This window comes from Cherax quadricarinatus, chromosome 10 (assembly GCF_038502225.1).
Source record: "Cherax quadricarinatus isolate ZL_2023a chromosome 10, ASM3850222v1, whole genome shotgun sequence".
NCBI lineage: Eukaryota > Metazoa > Arthropoda > Malacostraca > Decapoda > Parastacidae > Cherax > Cherax quadricarinatus.
In genome coordinates, this window is record NC_091301.1 from 26,989,918 (window position 1) to 27,007,739 (window position 17,822).

The 17,822-nt window shown below is 42.9% G+C and overlaps 1 protein-coding gene across 6 annotated transcripts in view; it reads left to right on the top strand.

Moving 5' to 3' along the window:
* The window catches only part of LOC128688003 (transcriptional repressor CTCF), a 250,016-nt gene that overhangs the window by 192,207 nt on the left and 39,987 nt on the right, over positions 1-17,822 (top strand). The gene's annotated exons all lie outside the window — the stretch shown is intronic.

Genomic DNA, 17,822 nt, shown 5'->3' on the forward strand with positions numbered 1-17,822 from the left:
TGAACTTTGGTAAAAATCAAACATTTCTGCTACTTTGAGCTCAGTTTCAAAGTACTTTTCATTGTGAAACCAATCAAAATCATCTCAATTTCTGTAATATGTCTTCCATTCTATAAAATGAGACCAGGAAAACTAGAATACAACCATAAATACCATACGAAAATACAGTGCAAAGTCGCTGTTTTAATCCAAAAACACGGTCAAAGTTTTTTTTCTCATTACGCACAGTGTGCTGCAGGATTTTTTTTATACTGCACACACTGACCACATAGACCCATTCTTTCATATGTAGGTCAATAACCCTGGTGTGTAAGCCGTATTAGTACGTTGGAAACCCTGAAAGGGTTAAGAATGTAGTGTTAAAGTGCTCTGCAGAAGTTTGTGGTTACAGGAAAGTGGGTGCGGGAGGGAAGAAGAGCGATTGAGGGAATGATGATGTAAAGAGAGTAGTAGGGGAGAAAACGTTAGCATATGAGAGTTTTTACAAAGTAGAGGTGATGCAAGGAGGGAAGAGTATATGGAGAGAAAAAGAGTGGTTAAGAGAGTGGTGAAGCAATGTAAAAAGAGAGCAAATGAGTGGGTGGGTGAGATGTTATCAACAAATTTTGTTGAAAATAAGAAAAAGTTTTGGAGTAAGATTAACAAGTTGAGGAAACCTAGGGAACAAATGGACTTGTTAGTTAAAAATAGGAGAGGAGAGTTATTAAATGGAAAGTTAGAGGTATTGGGAAGATGGGGGGAACATTTTGAGGAGTTGTTCAATGTTAATAAAGATAGGGAAGCTGTGATTTTGTGTATAGGGCAAGGAGGAGTAACATCTTGTAAGAGTGAGGAAGAGCCAGTTGTGAGTGTGGGAGAAATTCGTGAGGGAGTGGGTAGAATGAAAGGGGGTAGGGAGCTGGGATTGATGGGATAAAGATAAAAATGTTAAAAGCAGGTGCAGATATAGTTTTGGAGTGGTTGGTGCTATTATTTAATAAATGCATGGAAGAGGGTAACGTACCTAGGGATTGGCAGAGAGCATGCATAGTTCCTTTGTATAAAGGCAAAGGGGACAAAAGAGAGTGCAAAAATTATAGGGGAATAAGTCTGTTGAGTATACCTAGTAAAGTGAATGGTAGTTATTATTGAAAGAATTAAGAGTAAGATGGGGAGTAGGATAGCAGATGAACAAGGAGGCTTTAGGAAAGGTAGAGGGTGTGTAGACCAAGTGTTTACAGTGAAACTTATAATCTCCCTCTTTCCTACATACTCTAACCTGAGCCTCACTATCCTCGTAAAAAACTCTTCACTACTTTCAGTAACCTACCTCCTATACCATTCACCTGCAACATCTGCCACATTGCATCCCTATCCACCCTGCCATACACCTTTTCCAAATTCGTAGATGCCACAAAAACCTCTTTACCCTTATCTGTATACTGTTCACCTATATGTTTCACTGTAAACACTTGGTCTACATACTCCCTACCTTTCCTAAAGCCTCCTTGTTCATCTGCTATCCTTAGTTCATATGTTCATATTTGTTAGTGGTTTAACATCAATTGCTTTTTGTTTTTTAATAATTGTAACAACTATTAATATTAGATCACTGCGTAAACACTATGATGACCTCATTGCATTACTGAAGTCTAAATGGTACTAGAACTTTCATTATATTTACTGAACCCTGGCTCAGACAAGATTTGACAGACATATTTACTATACCTGGTTACACAGCCATACATAACTGCAGGCCTGACCAGTCAGGAGGCAGCACTGCCATCTATTACTCTGATGAACTAGAATGTATGAAATCAACTAATGTACGGGACAAAAACGGCGAATATATAATAGCTAAATTCGCATCAAGAACTCTTAAGAAACCTATAACAGTTGGCGCAGTCTACAGACTACCACACACAAATACTTACACTTTTAGCAGTATCCTTAGAAACACGATACAGTGGACCCTCAGTTATTGGCCATAATCCGTTCCAGTAGGTCGACCGATAACCGAAATGGCCGAAAACCGAATTAATATTTCCCATAAGAATTAATGGAAATACAATTAATCCGTTTGACAAAAATATTTACAAAAAAATAATTTTTTTAACAATTATGTAAGTTTTACATACCTTATTGAAGGCTAATGCTGGCTTCTGGAAGATAGGGAAGAGGAAAGAGGGAGGAGTTAGTGTTTTGAAGGGGAATCCCCCTCCATAAAGACTTTAGGTAGCAAAGCCTTCTCTGGGGTTACTTCTCTTCTTTGTCTTTTAATGCCACTAGGACCAGCTTAAGAGTCACTGGACCCCTGTCCCGCAATAAATCTGTCCATAGAGGTCTGTTTCTGGCGTCTAAGATTTCCCTGATGTGAGACAGGGTTTTGTCACTGAACATGTTGCAGATATGGCTTGTTTCAGCTTGGTCAGGGTGGTGTTTCTCTACAAAAGCTTGCACCCTAGTCCACGGTGCACACACCTCTTTAATCTATCATTTACTGCTACAGTACACTCATTACTAACCTTAAAATATTTGTAGTCTTAGTGTAGGGCAAGAGGTGAGTAGTACAGTGGTCCCTCGTTTATTGTCGTTAATCCGTTTATGGAAGTGTGACGATTATCGAAATAGACAATTTTTTAATAAATTTTCCCCATAAGAAATAATGTGAATACAATTAATCCGTTCCTGACATCCAGAAGTATTAAAACAAAAAAATTTTTTACATGAAATATAGATGTAGTACATAAACAATACAATGGGGCATGATGAATGAAACATTAACAGCATAACACTTACCTTTATTGGCGATTCTTCTTAGTGTATGGAAGACTGGAGGAGGAGAGAGATTGGATTAGTTGCTGTTTGGAAGGGGAATCCTCTTCCATCAACACCTCAGGTACCAAGTCCTTTCTGGGGTTACATACTTCTCTTCTCTGTTTTTTTAATGCCACTAGCACCAGCTTGAGAGTCACTGGAGTCCTGTTTCGCAAAAAAAGTGTCCAGAGAGCCCTGTTTCTGGCATCTCTTTAGAACTTCCCTAAAATGGGCCAAGACTCTGTCACTGTACAAGTTGCCTATATGGCTTGCAACATCCTCCCCAGAGTGATGTTTCTCCATAAATTTTCCATCCTACCCCCACATTTCAAAAATCTCCTTAATTTCTGAAGAAGGCACCTTCTTCCATCTCTCTTCCTCCTCCTCTGCAGCAGGATTCTGAGCTGCAATCTGTTGCTGTTCCTGCTGAAGCTCTTGCAGGTCCTCGGTGGTTAGCTCTTCGTTGTGGTCCTCCACCAACTCTTCCACATCTTCCAAACTCACATCCAACCCCATGGGACTCCCCAATGCCACAATAGATTTCACAACTGACATAGGCTCATCAGGGTCAGCCACAAACCCTTCAAAATCCCTCTTGTGGACACAATCTGGCCACAATTTTCTCCAAGCAACAACAGCTTCCTTGGTTTCCTTTTTCTTTGCCACGATGGAAGATACGGTTATATGGGGTTTCTTATACATCCTGGCCAGTTCGGCCACACGTACGCCACTTTCATATTGTTCAATGATGTTTTTCTTAAATTCAATCATATTTCTCACCTTCTTTATCAAAGACTTGGCACTAGGAGCTTTCTTTGGTGCCATGGTAGCTTATTTAGCACTTGCAAGCACTAAAATGAATGGAATATTATGAAATATTTTGTATGAACAAGTGAGAGGACCGTCACTCACTGGTAAACAATGGCACACTGGCTGGGAAGGCAGGCTGAGGTGGCTCAGAGCCGTGAGTATGCATCCAGGACGAACGACAATTAGCGAGAACCAACCATTTGCGAGCCAATGTTTGGACGAAAATAACGCAACGATTTCCGAAAAGGACGACTATCGAGCCCAACGATTATCGAGGGACCACTGTATTTATTTGTAGGAAGTCAGCGTAGGTAGCAGATGTGGGTACAGTACACGTATGTAGCCCCCCCCTCCCCGGGCTACACTACACAGCTATATTACAATACACAGCCATATTATTACACTACACAGCCATATTATTACCATGTTTCTAACAACTACCTTTAGATGCAATCATAAACAAAGGGAGAAGTAATTAATAATTCATGCCAAGAATTGTAAACAAATGAATATGAAGGGCGGTTACTGCACCAGTCGCCAGATTCACAGTTTTCTCTAACGCTGCATCAGAGAAAATGTAATGTTTACTCTCCATCTCACTCTCCACTCGATAACAAATAAACATTGCATGTTTATATGCTATGTTTGTATGCTCATGATATGCAACGTGTTTCTTATATAATTTTGAAGAAAATATCATAGATGGATTAATGAAAATGTCTATATTAACATAAAATAAGACATTAATATGCCAAAGAGTGATTATTAAATATACATCGCATATAATAAACATTGCATGTTTATATGCTATGTAACGTGTTTCTTACATAATTTTGAAGAAAATTTCATAGATGGATTAACCCTTTCAGGGTCCAAGGCCAAAATCTGAAGTCACGCACCAGTGTCCAAGAAATTTTGAAAAAAAAAAAAAATCATTTTTTCTTACAGAATTAAAGAGCATATTTTTGTGAAGGTAATAAAACAAAAAAAATTAGAATCTGATCAGTACTTACCGAGATACAGTGCCAAGAAGTTTGTAGAAAATGATGTGGTGGCGGCAACATCGACGAATTCCACATACGCGTATTATATTATTTTGTTGTTTTAGTTGTTTTTTCTTTTCTTTTCCAATTTTTTTCTATTCCTACTAACATTTGGGGCCTGAGAGACCAATACTGTATATAATTTATATATATAAACTCACTGTATTGAACACAATAACCGCACTAAAGTTATTATCATATTATTGTTTACCACTGTTGTTTATTACAATAAACATGCACAAATATTGTATAATACTAATGTTCTATCATATATTTACATATTTACAATCACTGGACATGGTTTTAGAACTGCTGGAGCTTGTGGAACTCCTTGAAACAAGGCACCATGCACAGAGGCACCTTACATTCCTCACACATAAACCGAGTGTCTTTGCGTCTTTGTTGCCGTCGTTTTGTTTGTGCACAGACAATGCATCTCTTCTGAGCAAATTTCTTTTGAGTTGAAGGAAGCTGTATTATGAAATGATCACCTTCTCTTCTCAAACGCTTGGGTATATTGTGATGAATTCAAGGACCATGTTGTATTGCAGGTGTTGTTACCTGGTACTTCATTATGAGTTGTCTGACAACAGACAAACAAAATTCACCATACGGTGGTCTGTTACCAGTCTTTATTTGGTACATATTATATGCATTCAGCATTGAAATGTCCATGAGATGGAAGAAAAGTTTCATGTACCACTTGTAACTCTTACGAACACAGTCAACAAAACCAATCTGCATGTCACACTTGTCAACCAAGCGCATGTTTTGTGTATAATCAATCACTGTCACTGGTTTTCGAATACGTTCATTAGTCACTCGATCAACTTTGCCACTGTCTTGCATTTCATTACGGTGAATGGTTGTCAACAATGTGACATCTCGTTTGTCATGCCACCGTAATGCCATGATGTCATTGGCAGTAAACACCTGCACGTCATCACCACGAACACCTGCGTTGAGCCTGGGCATATGTTTACGATTAGAACGCACTGTGCCACACACATCTGTCTTGTTCACTCGCATGAAATCACTGAGTAATGGGCTTGTGTACCAGTTATCGGTATATAATGTATGGCCCTTACCAAGATAAGGTGCCATCATGTTTCTCACTACGTCACCTGAGATACCCAATAACATCTTGGTATCTTTCAATGTTTTACTACCCGTGTATACAACAATATCCAACACCAGGCCACTGTCACAATCACAGAGTGCTTGAATGACAGTCTACCTTTGAACAAAATCAAAGACTCGTCAATTACAAGATTCTTGAATGGATAAAAGTATATCCTGAACTTTTGTTTGAGATACATGAAAACATTTCTAATCTTGTATAACCTGTCACTTCTGTCAGGCCTGGTTTTGTCAGAGAAGTGCAACATACGTAACAGTAAGATAAACCTGTTCACTGGTATTATTTCACTGAAGGATGGGGTACAAATTAGCCGATCTGTGGACCAGTATGCTTTTATATTATGCTTATAGACGTGAGGCATAAGCATTATTGTTGCAAAAAGCAAATACATTTCTGCAACAGTCGTCTCTTTCCACCTGTGTAGTCTTGACTGTGGTGATAAGATCGTATTTGCCATGGTGTACTGAAAATACTTATTACTTTCCCTGACAATAGTTTCCATCAATGGCTGGTCAAAGAATAATTCAAAGAATTCCAGTTCATTGGCCGTGGTTCCAAGGGGACAGGTAGGTAGAATTCCACTTTGCGAGTCATCAAAGTGGTGAGGGCTGGGAACAAAATTGGGATTTTGCTACCAATCCCAGATACGGTTTGCTGGTGGATACTGGACATCATAGGCTGGTTGTACGGGTGGTTGTGGCGGGCTGGTGGGTGACGCTCCGCTTTGTCCTTGAACTGACGAGTCAGCAGCGTGGGTTCCCGCGTGGCACAGCGAGTCACGCATGGCGGTGCCACTACCACCACCAGCCCCACTAACACCATCCACTGATGTCTGTGGCCCATCCATGCCAAGTGTAGCCACATCATCCTCACTATCACTACCTAAAACGGGTGTAGGGCCACGGGATGTACTCCGGGATGTACTACGGGATGTACTCCGTCCCCTGGGCACAGCATAGGGTACACTACCCGAGCGCATGCGGCGGCGAACATACCGACGCTTCACTGGTGAATATGTTTCCTCACTATCACTACTCGAATGATTGTCGAGCGCAATAAAATCACAATCCACGTCAGAATCATCGTCATTACTGAAGTCAGAGGCCAGGCCACGGGAAAATATTAGTTTTCTCTTACGTTTAGGAACACCCGACCGTGAGTCACGAGTGCCCACACCAGAGGTAGAAGGTCGAGGATCGTCGGGGTTTTCTGCACTATTATCGATATCCTGGTCATTATTTTCGGTCACTAACTTATCAAAGCCGTAGAATTCGTCTTCATTTCCACTTCCATCAGTGTCAGAACTATCAGACAGGAAGAGGAGAGTCCCAATTTTCCGGGGAGTGAGAGCTGACTTGCGACGAGACATGGTGAACAAGGGTGACTGAGCCGGCGTTCCCACAATGCTATGCAGGCGCCTAGATTTTTTGTTTATGGCGCACACCCACGGCGCAGACCCATTCTCTCATATGTAGGCCTATGAGCGCTTTCGCGCTAAATTTGACGGCGCTAGAATTTTGGCGTAGATCTACGGTTTGGACACTCACCGACCAGCCGTAGATCTACGGGACGGACCCTGAAAGGGTTAATGAAAATGTCTATATTAACGTAAAATAAGACATTTAATATGCCAAAGAGTGATTATTAAATATACATCGCACATAATAAACATTGCATGTTTATATGCTGTGTGACATGTTTCTTACATATTTATGATGAAGATATAATAGATGGATTAATGAAAATGTCTATATTAATGCAAAATAAGACATTTAATATTCCAGTGATTATTATTAAATATACATCGCATATAAACATTGCTTGTTTTCATATACTGTGTAACGTGTTTCTTTGGGCCCATGGTTGCTTATTTTGCAGTTGTACTCGATCAATAACCACAAAAAACAATGGATTATAGCAAAATGTTTGGATGAATGAGCAGAAGCTTCCTCACTCGCCCAGAGACAAAGCCAAACTGACTCGCAAGCAGCCCTAGCCGGCAGATGGATGCCTCCCAAATGGCCGATAACCGAATTAACGGCTGATAACCGGGCGCCGAAATAACCGAGTTGGCCGATAACCAGGGGTCCACTGTAATTGAGTCAGCGTTGAATAAACACCATCTGATACTAGCAGGAGATTTCAACATAAACCTCATCCAAGCAACTGACCCTCCAGTAGCTGATTTCACAAATACTATGAACAACAGCTTGTTGCTACCCTCTATAACGAAGCCATCAAGAATCTCTGAGAGAAGTGCCTCATTACTTGACCATATCTGGACCAACACAGTATCCCCACTACAAGCAGGTATAATCACAGACAACACCACAGACCATTACCCTACCTTTCTCATAACCAACTTATCTAAATTACCTCAAGAAACAAGAAAGATCTCATTTCACTAGGTGCCATTGATTGGCAGAGAGAGCTAGTTGACAGCAATAATATTGATAAAGATGTTAAATTTTTTTTACATAAAACCCTAAAGCTCTATAACAAGCTTTGTCCAATCAAACCAAAAGAGATCACAGAAAAGAGACTAAATGGCCCATGGCTAACAAAAGGTATCCTCAAATCTATTAATAAAAACACCAACTTGAAAAACAGTTCAGATTAGGCCTAATTACTTAAGAATTTACTAAAAGATACACATCAATACTCTCAAAACTAATACAAAAATCAAAGCAAATGTATTATGAAAATAGATTTAGTGAAATAAACGGTGATATGAAAAGTACCTGGCAAACCCTTTCCAAAATTTTGGGCTTTAGGAAACCGTCTGGGAATAGAGAAACTTAACTGAACCAGATGAACCTCACGTATAACCTATAGACACGGCCGACAAATTTAATGTCTTCTTCTCTACTGTAGGATCAAAGCTAACAAATCAAATTCTTAGCTCAAATACCCAAGCGAATGAGTACCTCACTGGCAACTACCCAGGATGACTCGAGTATGGAACACATTCGTACAGCATAATGATGTCAACGAGATGAAGTCAGTTGATCAAATGAAAATGCTGGCCCACAGATGGCTCCAATTTCATCGTGTTCCCTACTTGTATGTCTCATAACAATAAAAATGCTTTCAAATGAGCTGATGTAGGTAACAGCTCTTAGCTTGCCAATAAAGTTAGGAATCCTTAACCTGTAAATAGCTTGTCAATAAAGCTAGGGATCTTTAACCTTGTCAAACCCTGTGTAAAAAAAAAAAAAAAAAAAAAAAAAAAAAAAAAAAAAAAAAACTACCCAAATACTCTGTCTAGCTCCAACTATTTCCACTGAAGTCTCACTCATCATTAAATCATTAAAAAACTAAGCAGGTTATCTAGATAACTTGCCACCATTCATATATATAAAAAAGCTGCACATGAGCTGTTGCCCATTATTGCAGCTGTTTAACAAATCTGTAGCATCCTCAATCTTCCCATTTATACTCAAGACAGCAAGGGTCACCCCAATCCACAAAGGAGGTGATCCAACTGACTTGAACAACTGTAGATCCACATCAAACTTGCCCTTACTTTCCAAGATATTCGAAAAAATAACACACAAGTGACTTTACTCCTACCTTATGTCCAACAACATACTTAACCCATGCCAGTTTGGGTTTAGACCAAAAAAAAAAGTACACATGACGCTATTATACAAGTGCTTGAACTAATATACACAGCTCTTGATAAAAATGTATATTCTCTGTGGCTCTTTATCGACCTACAAAAAGTGTTTCATGCAGTCGACCACAATCTCTTGCACCTCAGACTGAATCATTACGGCATCAGAGGACATTCTCTTGACTACCTAAAATCCTATCTTAATGTACATGCAAATGGAGTCAACTCTGCTATCCAACCTGTAGCTGTAGAAGTCCCCCAGGGTAGTGTCCTAGGCCCATTCCTCTTTCTCATCTACATCAATGATCTCCCCATTGCATCCTGACTCCTTAAACCAGTTCTATTCGCATCTGACACTACATATGTCTACTCCCATTCACCTCTTCAAGGGGGGCTCCTTGGCGTGGTGAAGAGGCTCTTGGTCTGAGGAATTAGACCTGTCGGTCTCCTTCCTCAGACTGAACCTAATTACCCCCCAATCCCCCCCTTCCCTCTCCCATCCTCCTCATCCTCACCTTTTTCCTTTCCTCCTCCTCCCCACCCCTCCCTTTTGCCCTTCCTTTTTGGCCTTTGGGATTTTTTCCCACAGGTGCGCTAGTTCCTAGGTAGGGGAAAGGGTACCGGGGTCCATCCCATTCCATTGAGGTTCTTGGCGGTGGCGTAGTTTGCCATGGAATCTGGATTGCCTGGGGATGTCCCGATCCCTCTCCGGTATCCCAGAGGGTGGCTTTGGGTATCTTTTGGACGACGGGTGTACCTCTGGAAGCCACCTTTCGGATTCCAGGGGTGGTGGCCGAAGGAGGTATGCTTTGTGGCAGATATCCGGCCCCCCTCTCTTTTGTCCACCGAGGTAGCTCGGCAGATGTGAGGTTGCTATCCCGGATTGCTGGTTTACTGGCATGATGGGTAGGGTATGGCACGCGTTCCATGCTGCATCTGCGCTACTTGCAGTGCTGAGGTCCTCTTGGGTGCGGAGGGAGATTTCTGGCCCTTTCATTCCTCCTAGGAACTATCCCTCCCTGGTCCCCCCTTTTTTTATTCTTTTTTTTATTTTATTTTCTTCTTTCTTTTTTTTTCTTAAAAACAAAAAGAAAGAAGTAACCTAACCATGGAGTACCCGATCCATGACCCCGCTACCCCCAGGCCCCTTATTGTTACCGCACCCCATTCTGACCTCGCATCGTCTTTTGGCCACTCTTCGGACATTCCTAAGGCCCCTGTACCTCTTGCTGGTGCTGTTTCCTCACCCGCTTCAGGTACCGGGGCTTCCACTGACTCCTTCGATGTGTCTGACCTTCGTTCTCCTTTGACTATGCTTTCGGCTTCTCCCTCTATGGTGCGGCGATTTTCGAATCGCCGGCCCGTCCCACGTCGGACCGACTCTAGTCCCACTTCTAAACGTCAACGACAATCTCCTAATGATGTTACTTCGTTACCTTCCCTTTCTACTCGGAAAAGACCGACACGTCATGCGCCGCCACACTACACTCAGTTTCAGACCACACAATGGACTAAATTCTTTACATTAAGACCGACTTCTTCTACTGCCTATCTTTCCAACCATAGTATTGGCAAAGCGCTCCTACGCCACGTTGGTAGAGATATTTCCTTTCATGCTCTTAAAGAGTGGTACGTGCATCATCACAGTCCAGAATTCTACCCAAGCTCATGATCTTTCTCTTCTTTCACATATCGATACTATTCCTATCACTATCGAAAAACATCATTCCCTCAATTCTTGTAGTGGTACTGTTATTCTGCCCCATACCATAGTCCAACAGAATTTCCAGACATGTGGCACTGACATTCTCGAACAGCTGCAACTCCAAGATCTCCCAATTCTCAAGGTAGACACTTATGTTCTTCCTGCCCGCGGGCAAAGACGATACCCTTGCAGTGTGGTTTGTTTAACTTTTGACAGCCATGAACTCCCATCCTCTGTTTATGTAGCAGGACATCAGTTACAAGTTCGGAAGGTGATCCCTACACCGCAACAGTGTAGGAATTGCTGATCTTTACTCAAACTCCTCCTCCTTTTGTCTCCAATATTGTCTCCCATACGACGTCTCTGAACTCGAAACACTTGAAGCAATCTCTGAATATGTTGCTGAGACCAAACCATCAATGGACGCTGATCCACCCTCTGTTCCTTCTCTTCCCTCTTCTCCATCTGCGCAACTCCTTTCTTCACAACGCACCATTCCTTCGCTACTTGAACGTTTTCCTTTGCCACCGCATGTGGACTTTTCTAACCCCTCTAGTCCGTAGGTACCCTTACCTGCGGATTTCAGGTATCTTTATCGTTGCCAATCATGGCCTATTTACAGTGGAATATTCGTGGTTCGGGTAATCGGGGTGAGCTTCAGATGTTGCTCTCCCAGTTTTCCCCTGTTGGTGTTTGCTTACAGGAACCAAAATTACACTCTGCTGTTATTTATCCTATCTCAGGCTATAATTCATTGTATTCTTCAGATCCTTTTCCTGATGGGACCTTTAATGAAAGTGCCCTTCTTCTATGCACTGATATTCCGTACCATCAGCTATTTGTTTGTACTTTGCTGCATTACACAGCAGCCCGTATCCACTTGCATAGGTGGTATACACTCTGTTCTTTGTATCTCTCTCCTTCTCGGGCATTATCTATCCCAGATATTGCCTTTCTTGTTTCGTCATTACCGCCACCACTTCTGTTACTTGGCGATTTTAATGCCAATCATTTCCTCTGGGGGGGTCTCACTGTGATTCCCGTGGCATTCAGTTAGAAGCTTTTCTTCCTACCCACCCCATCCATGTTTTAAATACAGGTACTCACACCCATTTTGATCCTTGGACTCATAGTCTCTCTTGCATCGATCTCTCAGTCTGCTCTTCCTCCGCCGCATTAGACTTCACCTGGTCTGTGCTCCCTGATTTACATGACAGCAATCATTTCCCAATCATTCTTACTTCCCCTTCATATTCACCACCTCTTTATAACCCACACTGGCAATTTGATCAGGCAAATTGGAACCTTTACTCACAACTAACTGTTTTTAGTGAGGCTCCTTCTTCGTCCTCCATTGATGACCTTTTACACCTCTTCTCGTCCTTCGTTTTAACCGCAGCTTCTCATTCTATACCCCAAACTTCGGGCAGGCATTCTCAGAAATGCGTGCCTTGGTGGTCTCCTGCTTGTGCTTGTGCAGTACGTTTGAAACACGCTGCATGGGGCAGGTACCAGTACAATAGAACCACGGAGAGACTTCTTGATTTTAAGCAGAAGTGTGCGATCGCTCGCCGTGTCATCCGTAACGCTAAACGCACTTGCTGGCGAGATTATGTCTCCACCATCACCTCTGCTTCCTCTATGAGTGCAGTCTGGAAAAAAGTACGAAAACTGAGTGGTAAATATTCTCCTGACCCGGCTCCTGTTCTGCGGGTTGCCGGTGTTGATATAGCAAACCTACTAGATGTTGCCAATGAAATTGGCAATCATCTGGTCTGTATTTCTCAGGGGCTCCACCTATGCCCCTCATTTCTTTCCTCAAACTCTGCCAGAAAGTTAGCACCCTTGGACTTTTCTTCTCTCAGAGAAGAGCAGTTTAATGTACCTTTTACACTCCAGGAACTGGAGGCAACACTCTCAGCTTGCTGATCATCGGCAACTGGGCCCGACGACATTCATATTTGTATGCTACAACATTTACATCAGTCAGCCCTTGCAGTCCTATTACGCCTTTTCAGTCTTATTTGGTCACAGGGAGTTCTTCCACAGCTGTGGAAATCTGCCATTGTTCTCCCTTTCCCCAAACTGGGTACTACAGGACATGAAGCCTCCCACTATCGTCCCATTGCTCTTACCAGTGCAGTTTGCAAAGTGATGTAACGCCTGGTAAATAGACGTTTAGTGTAGTATTTAGAGACACACAACAGTCTCTCCACTCGTCAATATGGCTTTCGTAAGGGCCGTTCTACCATAGACCCCTTACTACGCTTGGATACGTATGTTCGTAATGCCTTTGCGAATAACCACTCAGTTATTGCCATATTTTTCGACCTTGAGAAGGCATATGACACAACTTGGAGGTATAATATTTTGGCCAAAGCCTACTCCCTAGGCCTTCGAGGCAATTTACCATCCTTAAGAACTTTTTAACCGACAGACATTTCCGTGTTCGGGTTAATAATGTGCTCTCCCCGGACTTTATCCAAGCTGAAGGTGTCCCCCAGGGATGTGTTCTGAGCACAACACTTTTTCTCCTTGCTATAAATGATTTGGCCTCTAGTCTTCCATCCAATATTTGGTCATCACTCTATGTTGATGACTTCGCTATTGCATGTGCAGCCGCTGACTGTCACCTCATTGCAGTTTCTCTCCAACGTGCGGTCGACCGTGTTTCCAATTGGGCCACCACACATGGGTTTAAATTTTCCAGTACCAAAACTCACCAAATTACTTTCACTAGATGCTCTGTCATCTCCGATCATCCTTTGTACCTCTTTGGCTCCCGTATCCCTGAACGTGATAGTCAAGTTTCTAGGCCTCCTCTTTGACTGTAGGTTATCCTGGAAACCTCACATTACCTCTCTGAAGGCAACTTGTCACACCTGGCTGAACCTTCTTAAAACCCTTGCTCATCTTTCATGGGGAGCTGATCGTCGAACTCTCCTTCGCCTACATTCCGCCCTCATTTTATTGAAACTTGATTATGGTGACCAAATCTATTCAGCAGCCTCTCCTGCTACTCTCTCTAGCCTTAACCCCATTCATCACCAAGGATTACGTTTATGCCTTGGTGCTTTTTGCTTTTTTCCTGTTGAGAGCCTCTATGCAGAAGTGAACGTTCCATCCTTATCCGATCGCCGTGATGCCCATTGCCTTCGTTACTATGTACGCTCTCATGATCTCCGCAATCCTTCCATTTATAGAATGGTCACCGATATTAGTAGACATTCTTTATTTGTTCGCTGCCCCTGTGTGCTCCGTCCCTTCTCCCTTCGCCTACATTCGCTCTTGTCTTCTCTTCAATTACCACCTCTCTATGTTCATGTAGCATCTCACTTTTCCCTACCCCCCTGGGAAGTTCCAGCTGTTTGAGTCTGTTCTTTCTCACTCCCTTGCTCGAACGAACAGCTGTCTACGGTAGCTTCCCGCTCTCTTTTTCTTGACCACTTCCACTCTCATTCTCATGCTATTGCAGTGTACACAGATGGCTCTAAGTCTTTGACGGCATAGGATTCGCAGCAGTGTTTCTGGACAGCGTCATATGAGGGCATTTATTATCTTCGGCTAGTATCTTTACTGCTGAATTGTATGCCATTCTTGCAGCACTTATCCGTATTGCATCTGTGCCTATGTCATCATTTGTGGTTGTCTCAGACTCCCTTAGTGCTTTACAGGCTATACAGAAATTTGATACACCTCACCCCTTAGTCCTCCGTATCCAACTTTGGCTACGCCGCATCTCTACCAAGCATAAAGATATTGTTTTTTGTTGGGTCCCTGGTCATGTTGACGTATAGGGCAATGAACAGGCAGAAACCACTGCGTGGTCAGCAGTACACGACCTACCGGTTTCATATAGAGGTGTTCCATTTACGGACTATTTTACTGCAGTAGCTACCCACCTTCACACTCGTTGGCAACAACGTTGGTCTACTCTGCTCGGTAACAAACTTCATTCTATTAAACTGAGTATAGGTTACTGGCCGTCTTCTTGTCACCAGTATCGAGGTTGGGAGACTACTCTCTCCCGTCTTTGCATTGGCCATACTCGTCTTACTCATGGTTATCTCATGGAGAGGCACCCTGCTCCTCTCTGTGAGAATTGTCAGGTTCCATTATCGGTTAGCCACATTCTATTAGACTGCCCACTTTATCAATGAGCACGCAGAATATACCTCCAACGTCGTCTTCGCTCCGCTGCTGTCTCTTTACCTTCCCTTCTCGCTGATGGACCCACCTTTCATCCGGACTCTCTCATTGACTTTTTGACAACAACTGACTTACTTCACAAACTCTGATGACACCTTCAGCCCTTTCTACCTCAATCTCTTGCTGCCCTCTACCCCCGCACTATCCCCTGCCCCGCTGTTTTCTGTAACCTACTGATCAACCCTTCCCCCCTTCTGCCGCCCAGTACCCTCGCTTCCTTCCCTCCCTGCAGCGCTGTATAGCCCTTGTGGCTTAGCGCTTCTTTTTGATTATAATAATAATAATACTCCCATTCAGACCTAGCTATACTTAGAAATACTGTAAACAATGAACTGCTAAAGATATATACTTGGATGATGACCAACAAACTCACTCTCAACATAGACAAAACATACTTCATGCTGTTTGGCAACAGAGCCTTAAATATCCAACTTAACATATTGTTAAATGGTTCCCCTATATCAAGACACATGGAGGGCAAATTTCTAGGTCTTCTCCTTGACTGTAATCTTAAATTTCAGTCCCATACCCATCACATAGCCAAGAAAATTTCCATATCAGTAGGAATCCTTTCCAAGATATGATACTCACCAAATTACTTTCACTAGATGCTCTGTTATCTCCGATCATCCTTTGTATCTCTATGGCTCCCGTATCCTCGAACGTGATACAGTCAGGTTTCTAGGACTTCTCTTTGACCGTCGGTTATCCTGGAAACCTCACATAACCTCTCTGAAGGCAACTTGTCACAGCCGGCTAAACCTTCTTAAAACCCTTGCTCATCTTTCCTGGGGAGCTGATCGTTGAACTCTGCTTCGCCTACATTCAGCCCTCATTTTATCGAAACTCGATTATGGTGACCAGATTTATTCCGCGGCCTCTCCTGCTACTCTCTCTAGCCTTAACTCTATCCATCACCAAGGATTACGTTTGTGCCTTGGTGCTTTTCGCTCTTCCCCTGTTGAGAGCCTCTATACAGAAGCGAATGTTCCATCCTTGTCTGATCGCCGTGATGCCCATTGCCTTCGCTACTATGTACGCTCTCACGATCTACACAATCCTTCCATTTATAGAATGGTCACCGATATTAGTAGACATTCTTTATTCGTTCGCCGCCCCTGTTTGCTCCGTCCCTTTTCTCTTCGCCTACATTCACTCTTGTCTTCCCTTCAGTTACCACCTTTATATGTTCATGTAGCATCTCACTTTTCCCTACCCCCCTGGGAAGTTCCAGCTGTTCGGGTCTGTTCTTTCTCACTCCCTTGCTCGAAAGCTCAACTGCCTACGGTGGCTTCCCACTCTCTTTTTCTTGATCACTTCCACTCCCATTCTCATGCCACCGCTGTGTACACAGATGGCTCTAAGTCTTCAGACGGTGTCGGATTCGCAGCAGTGTTTCCGGACAGCGTCGTGCGGGGACATTTACTATCTTCAGCTAGCATTTTTACTGCTGAACTGTATGCCATTCTTGCAGCACTTATTCGTATCGCATCTATGCCTGTGTCATCATTTGTAGTAGTCTCAGACTCCCTTAGTGCTCTACAGGCTATACGAAAATTTGATACATCTCATCCCCTAGTTCTCCGTATCCAACTTTGGCTACGCCGTATCTCTACCAAACATAAAGATATTGTTTTTTGTTGGGTCCCTGGTCATGTCGACGTACAGGGTAATGAACAGGCAGACACTGCTGCGCGGTCAGCAGTACATGACCTACCAATTTCCTATCGAGGTGTTCCATTTCTGGACTATTTTGCTGCAATAGCTACCCACCTTCACGCCCGTTGGCAACAACGTTGGTCAACTCTGCTCGGTAACAAACTTCATTCTATTAAACCGAGCATAGGTTACTGGCCGTCTTCTTGTCATCAGTGCCGAGGTTGGGAGACCACTCTCTCCCGCCTTCGCATTGGTCACACTCGTCTTACTCATGGGTATATCATGGAGAGGCACCCTGTTCCTCTCTGTGAGCAGTGTCAAGTTTCAGTATCGATTAGCCACATTCTGTTAGACTGCCCTCTCTATCAATGAGCACGCAGAATTTACCTCCAATGTCGTCTTCGTTCTACTACTCTCTCTTTACCTTCCCTTCTTGCTGATGGACCCTCCTTTAATCCTGACTCTCTCATTGACTTCTTGACAACGACTGATTTACTCCACAAACTCTGATGATACTTTTCGCACTCCCCTCAGCCCTTTCTAGTTCAGTCTCTTGCTGCCCTTTACCCTTTCACCATCCACTGCCCCGCTGTTATCCGTAACCTATTACTCGTCCATCTCCCTTTTGCCACCTGATGCCCTCGCTTCCTTCCTGCCCTGCAGCGCTGTATAGTCCTTGTGGCTTAGCGCTTCTTTTTGATTATAATAATAATATGTACCACAAACAACTCTCCTTACCCTGTACCACTCTCTAATATATCCTTACCTCACCTATGGTATTTGTGCCTGGGGCTCAACCACGGTCAACCACCTTAGACCCTTAATAATCCAAGAAAAAGCTGC